At 33.6% G+C, this 17,162-nt stretch overlaps 1 non-coding gene across 1 annotated transcript; it reads right to left on the reverse strand.

Annotated features, from left to right (window-relative positions):
• Positions 1 to 11,801: 11,801 nt before the first annotated feature.
• LOC112390963 (U6 spliceosomal RNA) lies at positions 11,802 to 11,907 on the reverse strand. The gene has a single exon (XR_003001374.1). It is a non-coding gene; the product is annotated as a U6 spliceosomal RNA (small nuclear RNA).
• Positions 11,908 to 17,162: the final 5,255 nt, after the last annotated feature.

Here is a 17,162-nt window from a genome sequence, read left to right on the forward strand (position 1 = left end):
TGTCCCTATATTGGGTTCGTAAATATTTACAGTTGTTATATCTTCTTCTTGGATTGATCCCTTTATCAGTATGTAGTGTCCTTCTCTGTCTCTTCTAATAGTCTTTATTTTAAAGTCTATTTTGTCTGATATGAGATTTCTACCCCAGCTTTCTTGTGATTTCCATTTGCATTGAATATCTTTTTCCATCTGCTCATTTTCAGTGTGTATGTGTCCCTAGGTCTGAAGTGGGTCTCTGGTAGACCGCATGTATATGGGTCTTGTTTTTGTATCCATTCAGCCAGTCTATGTCTTTTGGTTGGAGCACTTAATCCATTTACATTTAAGGTAATTATCGATATTATATTCTTATTACCATTTTCTTAACTGTTTTATGTTTGTTACTGTAGGTCTTTTCCTTCTCTTGTGTTTCCTGCCTAGAAAAGTTCCTTTAGCATTTGTTGTAAAGCTGGTTTGGTGGTGCTGAATTCTCTTAGATTTGGCTTGTCTGTAAAGGTTTTAATTTCTCCATTGAATCTGAATGAGATCCTTGCTGGGTAGAGTAATCTTGGTTGTATTTTTTTCCCTTTAGTCGCTTTAAATATGTCCTGCCTCTTCCTTCTGGCTTGCAGAGTTTCTGCTGAAAGATCAGCTGTTAACCTTATGGGGACTCCTCTGTATGTTACGTGTTGTTTTTCCCTTGCTGCTTTTAATATTTTTTCTTTGCTTTTAATTTTTTGATAGTTTGATTAATATGTGTCTTGGCATGTTTCTCCTCGGATTTATCCTGTATTGGACTCTGTTCTTCCTGGACTTGATTGACTATTTCCTTTCCCATATTTGGGACGTTTTCAACTATAATCTCTTCAAATATTTTCTCAGTCCCTTTCTTTTTCTCTTCTTCTTCTAGGACCCCTATAACTCCAATGTTGGTGCATTTAATGTTGTTCCAGAGGTCTCTGAGATAGTCCTCTATTCTTTTCATTCTTTATTCTGCTCTGCAGTAGTTATTTCCACTATTTTATCTTCCAGGTCACTTATCTGTTCTTCTGCCTCAGTTATCTGCTATTGATTCCTTCTAGAGAATTTTTAATTTCATTTATTGTGTTGTTCATCATTGTTTGTTTGCTCTCTAGTCTTTATTTGTCCTTGTTAAATGTTTCTTATAATTTCCCCATTCTATTTCCAAGAGTATCTTTACTATCATTAATCTGAATTCTTTTTCAGGTAGACTGCCTATTTCCTCTTTATTTGTTTGGTCTGAAAGGTTTTTACCTTGCTCCTTCATCTGCTGTGTGTTTCTCTGTCTTTTCATTTTGCTTAACTTACTGTGTTTGGGGTCTGTCTCCCTTTTACAGGCTGGAGGTTTGTAGTTCCCCATTGTTTTTGGTGTCTGCCCCCAGCGGCTGAGGTTGGTTCAGTGGGTTGTGTAGTCTTGTTGGTGGAGGGGACTATTGCCTGTGTTCTGGTGGATGAAGCTGGATCTTGTCTTTCTGCTGGGTGGAAGTATGGCTGGGGGTATGTTTTGGTGTGCCTTTGACCTTATTATGATTTTAGACAGCCTCTCTGCTAATGGTTGTTTTTTGTTCCTGTCTTGCTAGTTGTTTGGCAAAGGGTGTCCCGCAGTGTAGCTTGCTGGTTGTTGAGTGCAGCTGGGTCTTAGTTTTGAGATGGAGATCTCTGGGAGAGCTTTCGCCATTTGATATTACATGGAGCTGGGAGGTCTCTGGTGGACCAATGTCCTGAACTCAGCTCTCCCACCTAAGAGGCACAGGCCTGACACCCGGCCAGAGCACCAAGACCTTGTCAGCCACATGGCCAGACCAAGTTCAACCAAAGTTGTGATACTTATTTTCCTTGTAGGAGTCCACATGGAATTATGAGGCACTTTGTGAAGAGTATATTAATAGCTACCACGACTTGGGCCCTGTGGATTACCTTTCCCTTCAGCCACAATCCTCCCAGAAGGTCCTGAGGAGATAGGGCTTCCATCAGCGTGAACTGGACCCCACAACGTCCCAAAGCCTAAGCTCAAGCAAGTGCTGAGGAGACTTGGCTCCCATTAGCATGGACTCGGCCCCATGTTGTCCTGAAACCCCCAGGCTGTCAGCATGGACTCAGACCCTTGTGTTCCAGAAACCAAAGCCCCAGGTGTTGAGGAGACCAGATTTACATCAGGTGCCCGGGGGAGCCAGCATAACTGAAGTTTGTGAAGGACATGAGAAGATACATTATGTAAGAGTTTAACATGATACATTCCTATCTTTGTACTGATTTACTCATTTACCACATAAGTTTGGAAAACTTTACAATGTACTATGCACATGATAAGTACTTAGTATATATGAAATTAATAAAAGGTGAATAAATTACTTAATAAATGAATGCAAGAGAAGGAAAATTAATCGAGATAATAAGATATTGTCATCAGTTCTAAATCCACACACACTGATTATTAAATTTTAAACAAACTACTTGTTAAATTATGAAACAAAAAATTTTTGAATTTGTTAGCATTTACTTTTGCTTTTTTAAATTTACCCTATCCATTCAACATTGTGCTTCCTGAAATAAAGCTAAAAATGTTAAATTCATCACACTGAGTAACTGTGAATTGTCTGGTTTAATTTGTACTGCCAGTTACATGTGTACTTAATGGCTGCATGAAATCATAACTCTCTGAGATAAAGAGATGGAAATATCTCACTTGACATTTAAGCTTACTTGGATTAATATGATTACAAAGTATTATACTGTGAGATAAAGTTCTTTTTTGAGAGACTAGTAATTGATATCCTGTGAGAATGAATGTAGATGGAATGGGGAAACTGGAATTGAAGAATGTCATTAATCTTTTTCCTAAAAAATAAATGCTTCCTGGGCACTTATTCTATGCTAAACAGTGTGTTAATTACTAAGAAGAGACTAAAAAAATAAACTTTCTGTTTTCCTGGAACTTAAAAGAGAGAACTAAATATTTCAAGACACACCTTCATTTTGAAAGGGCCATACTACAGAGCAAAAAATAAATAAGTAAATAAATAAACGATTTTGTTATAGAATCTTGAAAGTCATGCTAGATTGCTTGAAAATAATAATCTAATACTTCAGACACAAGTTTGATTAGTAAAGAAAAAGAAAAAAGGAAAAAGAAAGAGACAGAGCGTTTACTGTCCAGAATCACATAAAAACATTTTTTTTTAAATGTAAGCATATTTTTTAGCTTCCATTCTGTTAAAAGGTAATTTACATAGTATCAATCTATCAGACCAATTTGAAAAAAAAAATAAATGGAGCATTTTAGTTCTCTATCATACTAAATTAGAAAAATGGGTCTATGGCTTTATTTCTAGTATACTTGATTAAAAACTACCCTTATTTAGGCATCAAATATATGAGATAAGAAAATAGTGTGCAATAAAATATTCCCAACATTTACACACCAATGGTTAAAATAATTCAAAGGTGTACACACTTCAGAAAGTTTCCACATAGTTAAAAGAACTTTTCACTATTTTCTCTAGAGAGGTTTTATTGTAAATTATACATTTCTGCTTCTTAAGAAGAGAGAAACATGTATTCATTGAAATAAATGTTTCAAATTCTAATTCTGAATCAGTTGGTGTAGCTTGCAGTAGATCAATAACAACTAGAAAACCCAGATAAACGTATAAAAATAATCTATTAAAAAAATATAAGATGGATGCTTAGGTAAGCAGGGACCGAGGGGCCAAGCTGCTGAAGTATAGGGATCTTCAGAGTAGTGAGTCAACATTCTGTTGGCTTCCTTTTCCCTTGGACCATTTTCAAACTTAGTGGGCAAAACATTGAAAATTTACAGAAAAGATAGCAAATCGAAGGCAGAAAAACAAGTACAGCTTTAAGCAATATTGCAGAGCTAGGAAGATAATGTTGAATATCAGAACAGATAAAACGATCAGGACTGAAGCAGCCAAGATAATGGGAAGAAGCAAGTAACTGAGAGTTTACAAGAGAATGGAATAATCAAGAAGGATGAGAAGGCTAGCTTCTTTAATGCCAATGCAAATCGGAACTGAAGCTGACAAAAGTCAATATCTGGAAGCAATAATTTTAAATAAGAAAGATATCCATTCCAGCGTATAAAATTAAGACAAGTATCAACATTGCTTTGTCAAATTTTGATTAAATATTGCAGCAATTACATATGAATTTTAAAATCCTATATATAAAATCGGCAACTAGAAAACTGTCATGTCTTAGTTTTGAGCTGGACACAACTTTGTGTGTGTGTGTTTTAATAATGTAATTGCATATTTTTAGACTGACTTTTTCTGCTTGAAATTATTTTGAAAAACAAAAACTATTATAACTTGCTATTTTAATAAATAATTATGAGTTTTCTCTTGATTATTATTATTTACTATTTTATAAGTAAGTGTAATATGATCCTTCATACATTGCTGAGTGTTTGTTTTCCAGTTCCTGACTTAGAACTTGGATCAGGAAAATAAATTTGAAATGTACTACCACATAAAGTGAAAAAGTACATGTGAGAGCCCATTTTATATGGGGTGATCATATAATTTATCATCCAAAATGGAGTGAGAGTGAAAGGGTGGCTATTTATCATCATGATAGGAAGTCAGGCATATACTGGACTGTCACAGGAAACCCAGATGTATGATAACCCAATGCATAAACCTCTGTGACTAAACAGAGCACAGAGGTCATGATTTATTGTCCCATAAATATTGACTAAAGCTGATTCTGAAAGGAATAAACAAACTGAAGGGGAATTAGAGTTTCAGCTTGAAATTGAAGAAAAATCAGAATTTTTATGGATTTGTAGGAATATTATCTCCTATACATTACTTCTATGGTGAAATTATAACTAAAATGATTTTTTTTTTTTTTTTTTTTTTTTGCGTTTCACGGGCCTCTCACTGCCATGGCCCCTCCCGCCACGGAGCACAGGCCCCGGACGCCCAGGCTCAGCCGCCATGGCTCACGGGCCCAGCCACTCCGCGGCATGTGGGATCCTCCCGGACCGGGGCACGAACCCGCGTCCCCTACATCGGCAGGCGGACTCCCAACCACTGCGCCACCAGGGAAAGCCCTAACTAAAATGATTTTAATGGAATAAGTATTACTAGATGATTTGAAAAAATAGACCCAATTAATATCTTACAATTAATATTTTAAAAATTCCTCTTTATCATTCACTTTATTTTCCAGATCTTAATATAAACAGTAACACATCTCAAAGTGTTAGTGGGTTTTAAACACAAATTCTTTCTCCTTGTTTATCATAAATGACATGTGGACCAGAATATTTTCCACAGTAAGTACCCAGATTATAATTGATAGCTCAAAGTGTGATCATTATGAATATTAGACAACATCATCAGTACTATGTAAATATTTCAGAGTGACTTTGGAAAATTTGTTAAAAGGAGACAAAATTCTAAAAGTCCCTTTGAGTAAATCATGGTCAATTAAAATATGAATCTACTTTGCACGACTGAGAGGCCTGAACTACAGTGGATTAGGCAAATCTTGTTAGTTTCTCCCTGCCTCAAACTCTGCTCTGCCTAGCTGAAGATATAAGAAGTCTGACAACTGTATACTTAGCTGTCAGTCTCTCTGCTGAGTCGGTGGATGTACCACTTGGCAAGGTCGGCAGCAACACCAACTGAAAGTAGGCTATCACTCTGAAATTTCACAGGTCGTATCAACCCCTCATGTGTGGACTGGAAATGTTAGAGAACTTTAAAGAAAGTCTAAAAACTCAGTTTAAAATTAAGTTGGATATAATATCTGACTGGTTATAAATTTCTTAACACTCCATTTTGGCTGAAAAACACATAACATACCATTACTATACAAAAGACATCAAAAACTGCATCCTGTGTAATGATGATCTATATATATTTATGTTAAAAATCACAATTATTTTAACCTAGTGTGTTATGAAGTAGGATGTTTCCATTCCATGCAAACATTATATCTCATCTTACAGTTTGGGATATGCATACATTTTAATCAAAGAATATTCTAGATTTATTGAAGGGAACCCTAATTACTTCTCAGTCTATCAAATTTGCATAGATCATTTTATAAACTTTGAAATTGCTGAATAAAGATTGAGAATTAAAGAGGAATGGATGAATTCCAGCATCGATTACAGGAAATTCCCTCTTTGGCTTGTACTCAGAAATGTGTTGTTAAATATTTACTAATTAGTTCTCGGGGAGATGAAGGGGAAACCCTGACTTTTAGGATTTGTTGAGTCCCATGATGTAGATTTTCCCATTATAGCTGATTTTAAGCTACATGAAAATTTAACAATTGGGTCCCATGAGCCAACATGAGCTGGCTCTAGCACAGTACTGCTTGTACTTTTCCTTTACAGGAAAAAGATTACATTAATTAATATTTATTAATTTGCCGATTCTTCTAACCCCTATTCATAACCTGAGAAATGTTCACATTTCCTTTTTCTGTTGCTCATTCCCCCAAAATGTTCTGATTGTCAATGCTAAGTTGTTTCCTATGTACTTATTTTTTATGCAATTATGGGGTGTTCCTTGAAGGAAATGACCATATGCTTGACTTTTTTACCCTTTTCCAGTATTATTACTAGACATACAGAGATTTGTAACATCCTAAATGCTGTTGGTTATGATGACCATATAAGACTAAACTTCTGCTTATTCAAGATTGAAAATCTACTGACTGAACTCCCATCAAATGAGTCGCCCTACAAGGTTTCATAGAAATTGACCACAACAATAAATTACAGTTCACAATTAGGATTAGGCAGCAATACATTGTTTATTCCAGGAGAGGAGCTGATGCTTTCCAAACCACAGATAGCAAACTGGGAAAAGAAAGTTATTGTGTAGCTTCTACCACATCATAGTGATGTTATAACCTAGACACTAGTCACAGCAGGAAAGAGACAACTGTTTTGTTATTCATTCAGCTTAAACATCTCACAGACTTACAGTCATGATCATTCTCCCTGATTCAGAGATCCTGCCTTGCCATATCACTGTATACTGTTCCTTAGTGTGATGGAGAAAAAGGGATACTGAACATGTGCTGGTGATTCTTTCTAAATGAGTTTCCCCTATGTATCTGCTGCAGAAGGCTTGGCATATTCATTGTTTGGGCATTTGTAAGACCCTATGTTAGAGTGCTGTGGGAGGAAGACTGTCTATCACTTTGTATATCAAAGAAATCAGAATGTAGTTTATCTCCAGGTTCTAATTTGAAGAATAATATATTTAAGCTCATAAAATTTTACTACAACACTAAATAGAAATATTTCTAGGGACTTCCCTAGTGGCACAGTGTTTAAGAATCCATCTGCCAATGCAGAGCACACAGGTTCGAGCCCCGGTGTGGGAAGATCCCACATGCTGCGAAGCAACTAAGCCCGTGCACCACAACTACTGAAGCCCATGCGCCTAGAGCCTGTACTCTGCAACAAGAGAAGTCACCTCAACGAGAAGCCCGAGCACTGCAATGAAGAGTAGCCCCCGCTCACAGCAAATAGAGAAAGGCCACGTGCAGAAACAAAGACCCAACACAGCCAAAATTGGAAAATAAATTAAGTAAAAAATATATTTCTAGGGAATCCATATTAGAATATGCATTTGGTTTAAATTACAATTTTTTAAAAAATATCACATATACTCTAATAATTGACCATAACCTTAGGAATTAGCACAGAACTAAAGGTTTGAAAAGCAAGAGGTTTAATTGTCCATTTAGCCCACCACCTTAACATTAACTTTGCAGAAGTAGCTTACTAATTGCCAGGCAGTATAGTGTAGTGCCTCAGAAAATGAGATGCTCTTCCTCACTACATTGTTTCTGAAATTTATTCTCATCAAGGATGCTTGAGGAGTTCATTACTATCTCTCAAAGAAATTAAAGGAAATAGGCAACAATTCCATAAATTATTATTTGTTCATATAAAAGCATTCTTAGAATGGAGCATTGTATGGTTTTTCCACCTTAGATAATCAGCCTACATAACTTGGCTTTAGTTTACACTTGACTTTGAAATATGGTTAAAAAGTTGTTCAAATGAGCACATTATCTTTGATTTTGTCCTGACAGCAGCTAAGTCCTTTGAAATGTGTACTGCCATTTAACCTAAAGGCATATTTTCTTAATTGTACCATGTCTGCTATACCTATTTATGTTTCTTTGGTCCACAGGATATATTTATATATCCTGAATTACTGTAATTACTCAGCCACTACCCAGTTTATCTCTTTGCATGCACACTCTGCACCTGGATAGCTTATTTGCATATTAGGGACATCTTTTCCTCTCTTGCTGCTGTAAATTGGGACAAATAGAACTTATTATCATAGGAGAGAAGAATCATCCTTTCTTTTTCCCATTAAATCCTGCTCTGTTAAACACTTCAGCAGACCCCTTGTCTCTACAGAAATGGTATTTTTTTCACAATAATTTGAAAAATATTCTGTGGTTGGCACCATGATTTGCTTGTGGCTTTTGTCCAACTAAACGAGAGAGAAAGAGAGGAAGGAGGAGAAATAATTTTAACCCCAGTTCATACATATAGATATCCATTGCAAATATTTCCCTTAACATGAGGACGAGATCTTAAAAAGATTTATTTTGCTAGATAGAATTCTGATTTTGGGGAGAGAAATGTATTTTAAATGTATTGCTTTGAATAGGTTCACCTGCGACTTTGTCTTCAAAGTAATTTATAAACATTTCAATTTACCTATGTTCCTGTAGTTGAGAAAGTTGTGGAGATACAATTTAATTCAGCAAAAATTTATGACATTTTTTATTATCTTAAGTAAATGTTGACTCCTTTTCCTTTGAGCTGAAATTTACTTTAAAAATGTCTTTTTATCTTTATTACAGATGAATGAGGTAAACACAATAAGGAGCTGGTTGTTCTTTTCCCTTTTTATCATTTTCTTTACATTCTTAACTAAATAAATCATGGTCAGACTTCAAAAATTCTGTCCTAATCATACTTTTTCCATAAAATGGTATGTCATCATCACAGGCTACTTTAACCTTTCCTTCAGTTGGTATTCTATAACACATCAGGCCTCTAGTGGCTTAACACTTCTTACAGTTCTCCTTTTATATACTTGACTATAAATGAATCGGTATGAAACAATAACTAAGGACTTTGGAAGCAGAAGATTTTGATTTTGAAGTCTGAACTTGAACTGTTTTTGACATTCACTATCTATAATGGCCTTAGTCACAATTACATTATGTCTCTGCATTTGAACTTCCTCGTTAAACAATAATAACATTCAACACAAAACAAATTTCTTGAGTACCAAATAACACTGGGGATATAAAGATGATAAGACACAGACTTCACCTTCAGAGAGAAAATAGTATGGTTTACTGTCCTTAGACCTAGGCAAGATAAGCTTGAACCTAGGCAAGATTGCTGGCTTTTCTCCAGCAATAGCAATACCCACCCCCATGGCTGGGAGCCTGCAGGGCCAATGAGATGTGTCCTGCTAGCATCTCTCCTTCTAAACCTTTCTTTGGGTACCTATGATTCCAGAAAGCTTTGCCCAATAGACTGGAGGCCACATTCAGGGCATGCATAATCCTCTGCTTGTGTCAGTTTTCTTAAGAACAAATGTACTACTAATGTGTACCCACAAGCAGGGGAAATGACCAAGAGGCTACTATTTATAAAGGGCATAGAGAGAGTTGGACTTGCAGGTTGGCTGTTGAATTACATATATGAACTCTTGTCCCATATTAATCTCTAATCCCCAGTTGAATTCTTACAAGTACTAAATAAGGGTCTGATTAGAAAGAATATCTAACTCTAGCCTGAAGTGGTCAGGGAAATCAGTTGCTTTTGGTGGAAAGAATGCTTAATCTTAATTTTGATGGATAAATATAAAGCACATAGTCAAAGTGTAGACACTAGGTCAGTCTAAAAAGATACTATGTTAATATAATGCTCCCCAAGAGTCAGGTTGACAGGGGGAGGAGTTCAACAAAGCTGTATTGTAAGTTTTAAAGAGAAGTTGTCATTTCTCTTTGCTGGACCAAAGTTTTTAAAAAAAAAACACTAGGAAACATTATCTGCTACGATGTTTATTTCCTTTTGTTTGGCTTTACAGCTTTCCTTTTTGCCCTTCAAAGAGGAGAAAGAAGAAATCCAGCAATGTTGCAAGCATATATTGGTGAATTTTAATCATTGCATAATTCTTTCTGGCAGGATTATCTAAAGCTTACTATCCCTTCAAGTAACACTTTTTAAAGCTCTATCAAATCATGAGGCCAAAGAGCTATACAAACAAATACTTTATTAATTCAATTTTTCAATATGTTTGAAATGTGATCTCCCAATTTCTGTGCAAGCAGATTAAAGTCATAGATCTGCGTTTATCACACCAACTTGGAATTAAACAAGAGAGCAAGAACTCCCCTTTCAATATGAGGACAAGAAATGGGAAAGTTAAGTATGTCAGAGTCCAAATAGAGATTTCAAAGAGCAAATTTTCAATCTGTGAATCTATGCAATAGTGTGGGAAGAAGAAATGGAACCTGGCTAAATGTTCTCCAACTTAAGACGTCATATAAAAGATGAATACTTTAGCCAGGCTCCCTGACCACACACTGAAACCCACTGAATTCCACAATCTGAAACAGAGGTCACATAGATAAAGATGTGAAAGAGAAAGTACATTTTTAGTACTACAGGTTTAGTGTAAACAACATTTAAGTATGTGTAAATGCAAGTTTTTAGTTCTATTCTCCTTTTATCTGATTTTCTCAGGTAATTGTCCATTTTCATCTCTAGACTCATGAATATTTCAGCTATTTTGAATTGAATATTGTTTAAAATATTAGACTAACTCTACTCTTAGCACTTTGCTTGAAATTTAGCACAAAGTTAGCGTTCGAAATCAAGGAAACAGGCAAAACAAATGTTTCCCCTAAACCCTTCACAACAGAGAGTAGAAAGGATAAAACCTGCAGTCTTTGGCTTGGTTTTTACCTTGCTGATGATGAATTCTTTCGAATTCCAATTAGAACTCTGAACTTTAAATCTTTCTGCGATGAGTTTCAGAACTTTATTGTTTCCTTCAGCATACTCGTTTTCATCTTATTTTCAATTATTTTCAATTTCATTTTCATTTATTTTCAATTTCATTTATTTAAACTCTTACTTTAAAGTTACCACATGCTTATTCCTGAGCCTACAATATACTCAGTTTGGCACAAACACTAAAAGCAGAAGCAAGGAAATGTTCACCACAAAAATTAGGACAATATTTAACTTTAGGGAGGAGGGAATTGTGATTAGGAAGCGGCATATGGCAGCCCTCCTGGATACTGGCAATACTTTTTTTGTCTTAGTTGTGTGACTATTACATGTTTGTTTTATAATGACTACATAAAGTGTACATTTGTTTTATGCATTTTCATTAATATATACTTCATTTCATTATAAAAAGGGTAAAACAATCTATTTTGTCTACTAAATTATGGAGTTTTTGCTATAGGATTATATTGACTGTATAATACAGATTGTATACAGATATGTTAAACTACATCTTAAATTCAAGTAAATTTTGAAGATGATTTATTTTCTCTCTCCATGGAGTTCCTGAAGATGTTTGTTTACTCTATCAAGTCTAACAGCAAATGAGCTAGAGTTTAAAATAAGAGCTACTATACAACATCTGAAGGATCTTTCAGAAATTGTTTAGTCTCAGAATACAAATGGACCATATCTAAGTACCATTTGAAAATATATTCTGATTATGAAAATGGAACACTGTATTCTTTTTAAAAATATGGAACGCTTCATGAATTTGCATGTCATCATTGTGCAGGGACCATGCTAATCTCTGTATAGTTCCAAAACACTGTATATTAACAAAAGCTATCATTAAAATATAAACTTTTTATAAGAATAAAATATAACTATAAATATTTCATTATAATATATAAAATATATTTAATTATATATATTATACACTATATAATATAATATTATATATTAGTATATATTGATTATAATGTCTATATTGTATGTATTATATAATTATGTTTATATTTCATTGTAATTAATCTCATCTCTATAATTAATCTGATTTTATTTTGGTACATATTTAGATGTTCATATTACCAATTTGACCGATACTATACTTAAAAAAAAAAAAATGTTTTAAATGCTGACTCAGCTGTCTTGGAGGATTAATTTTGTAGTGCAAGGTCAATAAACAGTTAACTTATTGTTTGATCAAATTCAAAGAAATTTATTTTGTCTCAAAATTAGTTGGTATATTCAAAGGAATAAAATGATTCTCTGTGCAACATCTTCCAGGACAGTGTCAACATCAATTTCTCTAAGTGTATTTGTGGCAGAAAATATGCATGCATTTTTTCAGCAGCCAAAGTAGTAGACTATAGTATTAGTTAGAAATATCCATTCAGAGAAGCTCTAAACACCTTTACTGTTAGGGGGAAGTCTTCCAACTATATGTGTTAAATGGAAATACATATCTACTCTCCTCCTCTAGTAACTTAACCTATAGGCATGTGACTGAGGCTTGGGCAATGGACACTTTACCTGATAGCTGACTGCTTAGAAAGTAACGCAAAGATGCAGAGGCAGTTGGATGTTAATAGTTAATAGTTTTCTTGGTCGACCTGAGAGTTTAGAGGCAGAAGGAGAAGTGCCCAGTGTAGCAAGAAGTGTCCAGTGACAAAAGTGGTGATGACAGCAATAACATCTTAATCAGAGAGATCTTGCTGTTTGAAAAATGTACTCTAGACCTCAGTTCCTGGACATTTTGCAAGAATTCATCACATTCTTTGGACAATTCTGTTTATGCTTAAGTTACATAGATTGGCTTTCTTTTTGGTTTCAATCAAAGACTAACTTGTAAAGGGAGAAAGCATTCTTTAGCATTGAATTTTACTGTGTTGTGATATATTGTATCACATACATTGTATGTGATCATATAATACTGATAGATTTTTTACTGCTATAAGTACTACTTCCTTTGTCTTACACAATGATAACAGTCAATTTTGTCTGCATTGTCACCCCTTTTTGAGAGCTTATGGTTTTTTAAATGTGTTCATCTTTCAAGAAAGGCTTGCATTTACTAGGTAAATGGCATGTGATTCTTTTGACCTTGCATAATTTTAGTAATCAAAATTGAGGAAAGTTCTTGAGCCAAGAAGACATGAGAAAGCCCTTACAAGAGTCTCTTTTAGACACCTGCAAGTGGAGAAAACTGAAAAGTGCAGTTTTCACTGGCCTTTCATCCACAAGAATGCAAGATATACCATTTGCCTCCTCTGCAGCATATAAAATAATAATCATGCTTTTTGCAGAATAGAGCTAAAGCAGAACAAATTAGAATGGAATTGGATAACCAAATAATAATAACCAAATAATTACCAAGCAACCTGAAAATAATGTAATGGAGTAATTTAAAATGATTTTTGTAAAAACATGATTTGCCAGATATTTTTTTGAGGTAGCACTTGCATTTTCAACAGTTTCCTCTCTTAATATCTATGATTATCTGCATAGAAATTAAACTGAAAAACTTATTTACTGTATTCATTTTCTCAGAGAATTATTAAAAGAATACCACAAATCTGAGTGAAGACCCTCTATGAATCCACACTAATTCTGACATTGGACTATCCATGTTCCTGATGTTATTTATGGCTAGTTTCATGTATACTGCAAGATCCTTAACTCAGAGCATAATTACAGATGGAAAGAAAACAGAGAGGAATAAAATACTTCTTTTCTGAACAAAATGAATATAAAAATTCTATATTATTTTAGGTGTTTTATAGAATTATTAATAGTAGATTGTGCAAACTCCAAGAGCTTTTATACATTCAGTGGGGAAAGTGAACTTTGGCTAATAAATGTATCTTGAAATTTGTCTATGGGAAATTTAGTGCTGTATGCTATTATCTAGATGAGAAATTTAAAAGTTTATTTAAAAATTGCTGCAAAGTAATAGGTCTAATAAACAAGAGGTAGTTTTGAGCCATTCACATGAAGGAGAATCAGATAAAATCTTCAGCCACTCTAATTAATGTTAGCTGATGTTATAGACATTTAAGCACAGCTATTAAAACACAGAGGGAAAATCAAAGATGAGAAAAGCAAGTAATAGTATTTCAGATATTTTATTCTCAGTTTATTTCTAACACAATATAATTTTCTTAAATGAAATTGAATATGATCTCTCTGGCATACTTATGATTGAAATGAATTCTTATGGTTAAAAAATGGACTTGCCTCTGACATTGGTAACCACACATATAATTTCAGTAAGAATGTGATCAGGATGTTGCAGTTGCCTTAACTTATTAAAATTGCTATTATGCAATTATCTTACTAATTGTGATTCATATATATATTCCATAATTCCCTTATTCCATATATGTATACCACAGTATGCAGGTGATCAAATTATTATGCAACATTTTATTTCTGTTATTATTTTGCATTGCTTATTTCTCTGGTTAAAAAAGTTTTTTTTGTTTGTTTGTTTTTGTATAACAAAAAGTGGATCCAAACTTTCCAACAGTTCTAGAAAAAATCTGGTATGTTTTAAATGTACACACTATAGAATTTTAAATCACTAATAGTACTGATTTTTACTTCATAAATTCTTATTCATCTGCAGTGAATTTAAATATGTAACTTGCAGTTCCTTGGATACATGCAATATTTTACTTTCTAAGAAAATATGTAGATCTTTAAATTTTATATATGAATTGCCACAAAAGATGGCATATGGTCATGTGGAAGATTTTAAATTGTTCTCTTATGTTTTTATCATTGTTATAATCAGTTTTACAATATAAAAATACTAAATTTACAAAAGAGTGTGTCCAATAACTGTCCCAGTCTTCCAATAAGGAGGTTCAATGTAATCACTCAAGTTGCTAGGATTCATGCCCTGTCTTTGACTTATGCTATAGTAGTGAGTCTTGTGACTTTTCTAAAAGAAAAATAAGTTTTGAGATGGTATTTTTGTGCTTTTCCTTTATCACAACAATTTCCATTAATTACATGCTAATCAATAATACATAAAAAGCTATATCAGTTACAGAATATAGCAAATTTAAAATACTATTTGACATAAACAATTTATGTCTATTTCCTGATATTTCTTGGGAAATATTTTTTTTCTTTTCACACTTGTTGACACCTCCTGTATATTCAACTTTTTAAAAATTTTGGATATTTATAAAATATTAATTAGTACTTATTTATTAATTAATATACTTTAAAATATATACTAACTAAAGTATAAAGATGTACTCAGTTTTCAACTAATATTTTTTCTATTCCAAGATTCTACCCAGAATGCTATATTACAAGTAGTAGTCACGTCCACCTAGACTCCTCCTCCACTTGGCTATGATGGTTTTACAGACTTTGCTTGTTTTGGATGACCTTGATGGTTTTCAAGTCATACTGGTCATCTATTTTGTAAAATGTCTCTCAGAGGAACTTTATTGACAATTTTTTTCATAATTAGACTTTGTTTGGGTGTTTGGGGGAGGAGAATCTCAGAGGAAAAGTCTCATTTTCATCATATCATGAGGCTATATACTATCAGCATGACTTATCACTAATGATATTAACATTGATGACTTCAGTAAGGTAGGGTTTGTCAGGTTTCTCACTTTAAACTTACTCCTTTTCATTCTTTTGAATACTGCATTATTTGGTAGGAAGTCACTCTGCATGTTTCCTTTTAGATACATAGATAGAGTTACAAATCTATCAATATCTCTATATTCCTAAATTTGTCAATATCTATACACATCCATCTATCTATCTATCCATCTATTAATCACCTATCAATCTATCTACCTCTATATAAATCTACTTATCTATATCTATCTATTTATCTTTCTATCATCCTATTATATATATCAATTTGCAACTATATTAAGTTAAACATGGGATCATACTGATGTCTCCAAATCTATTCCATTATCACATGGGTCATTCTAGGTTTTCCCCCTTGTTTATCTGTAATTTCCTACTTCAACAGTGAGAGTCCTGGATCTCTTCATTTACCTTCCATTTACTTAATATTTAATCCCAGTATATATACTGTCATCAGAATTGTTATCCTGTACCACCATGGGAATTTTATCAGTTAGAGTACATTGCTATGTAGAGCTCCTTTTGACATTACTTTTCCAGACTAAACTTATGTCCAAAGTTACTTAGGTTGGTGATTTTTCACTAACCTACTCCAGTCAGTTTCTTTAATATATTAATGATACAGTCAGATTCTCTTGTCAGAGTGCATTCCTTACTGGGACCTCTTAAAAAATAAACAAATAAATAAACTTAATACATTAAGATTCACTCTTTGTACTGTACATCTATAGCTTCAACACATACATAGTATCATATATCCACAACTACAGTATCATAAAGAAAATCTCATCACCTTATAAAATAGTCTATGGGTTGACCTATTCAACCTCTTCCCAAATCCCTGGGAACCACATATCTTTTAATGAATGAAGGCTCTTATTGCTCTATATCCGTACCAAAAAAGTGTATTGTAAGTGTTTTTTTAGCTATTTTAGGAGGTATGTAGTGTCATTTGAATTTGAATTTTCTTGATGATAAATGGTGTAGAGCATCATTTTACATGTGTATTTGCCAACTATAGCCTTTTGGCACAACTTCAGTAAATATTAAAGAATAAAAATTAAAGAAAAATCACACCTAAATTTAGTTAGCTACAATGCCATAAATGAACTGTGAAGTGTCATAAACAAAGGATCTTAATAGGCGTTAACTGTATTAAAAATGACAACATGTAAATTAGTAGCTTCAACTACATGAACTAAGTAAAAATAGTAGACAATAAGTTTGTGCCACACTTTGTTGAATCTATTCAAAATACTTTAATGTGAGTAAGTCTCACAGCTTTGTAAAACATACTTTATAATACCATAACTACAGTCATTTTTAAGGTTAAATTATCATTAAGTTACTTTCCTAAGAGATGTCACGATTAATATGATAAAGGACTTATTTCAGTTTGAGCATAGCCTTTGCCTGGCTTACAGATCTCTTTTTAACAAGAACTATTAAAAACTACTTGGCCTATATTAAGTTAAATACATAT

The sequence above is a fragment of the Neophocaena asiaeorientalis genome, unplaced genomic scaffold, assembly GCF_003031525.2.
Source record: "Neophocaena asiaeorientalis asiaeorientalis breed wild unplaced genomic scaffold, Neophocaena_asiaeorientalis_V1.1 scaffold55, whole genome shotgun sequence".
In the NCBI taxonomy this organism is placed as follows: domain Eukaryota; kingdom Metazoa; phylum Chordata; class Mammalia; order Artiodactyla; family Phocoenidae; genus Neophocaena; species Neophocaena asiaeorientalis.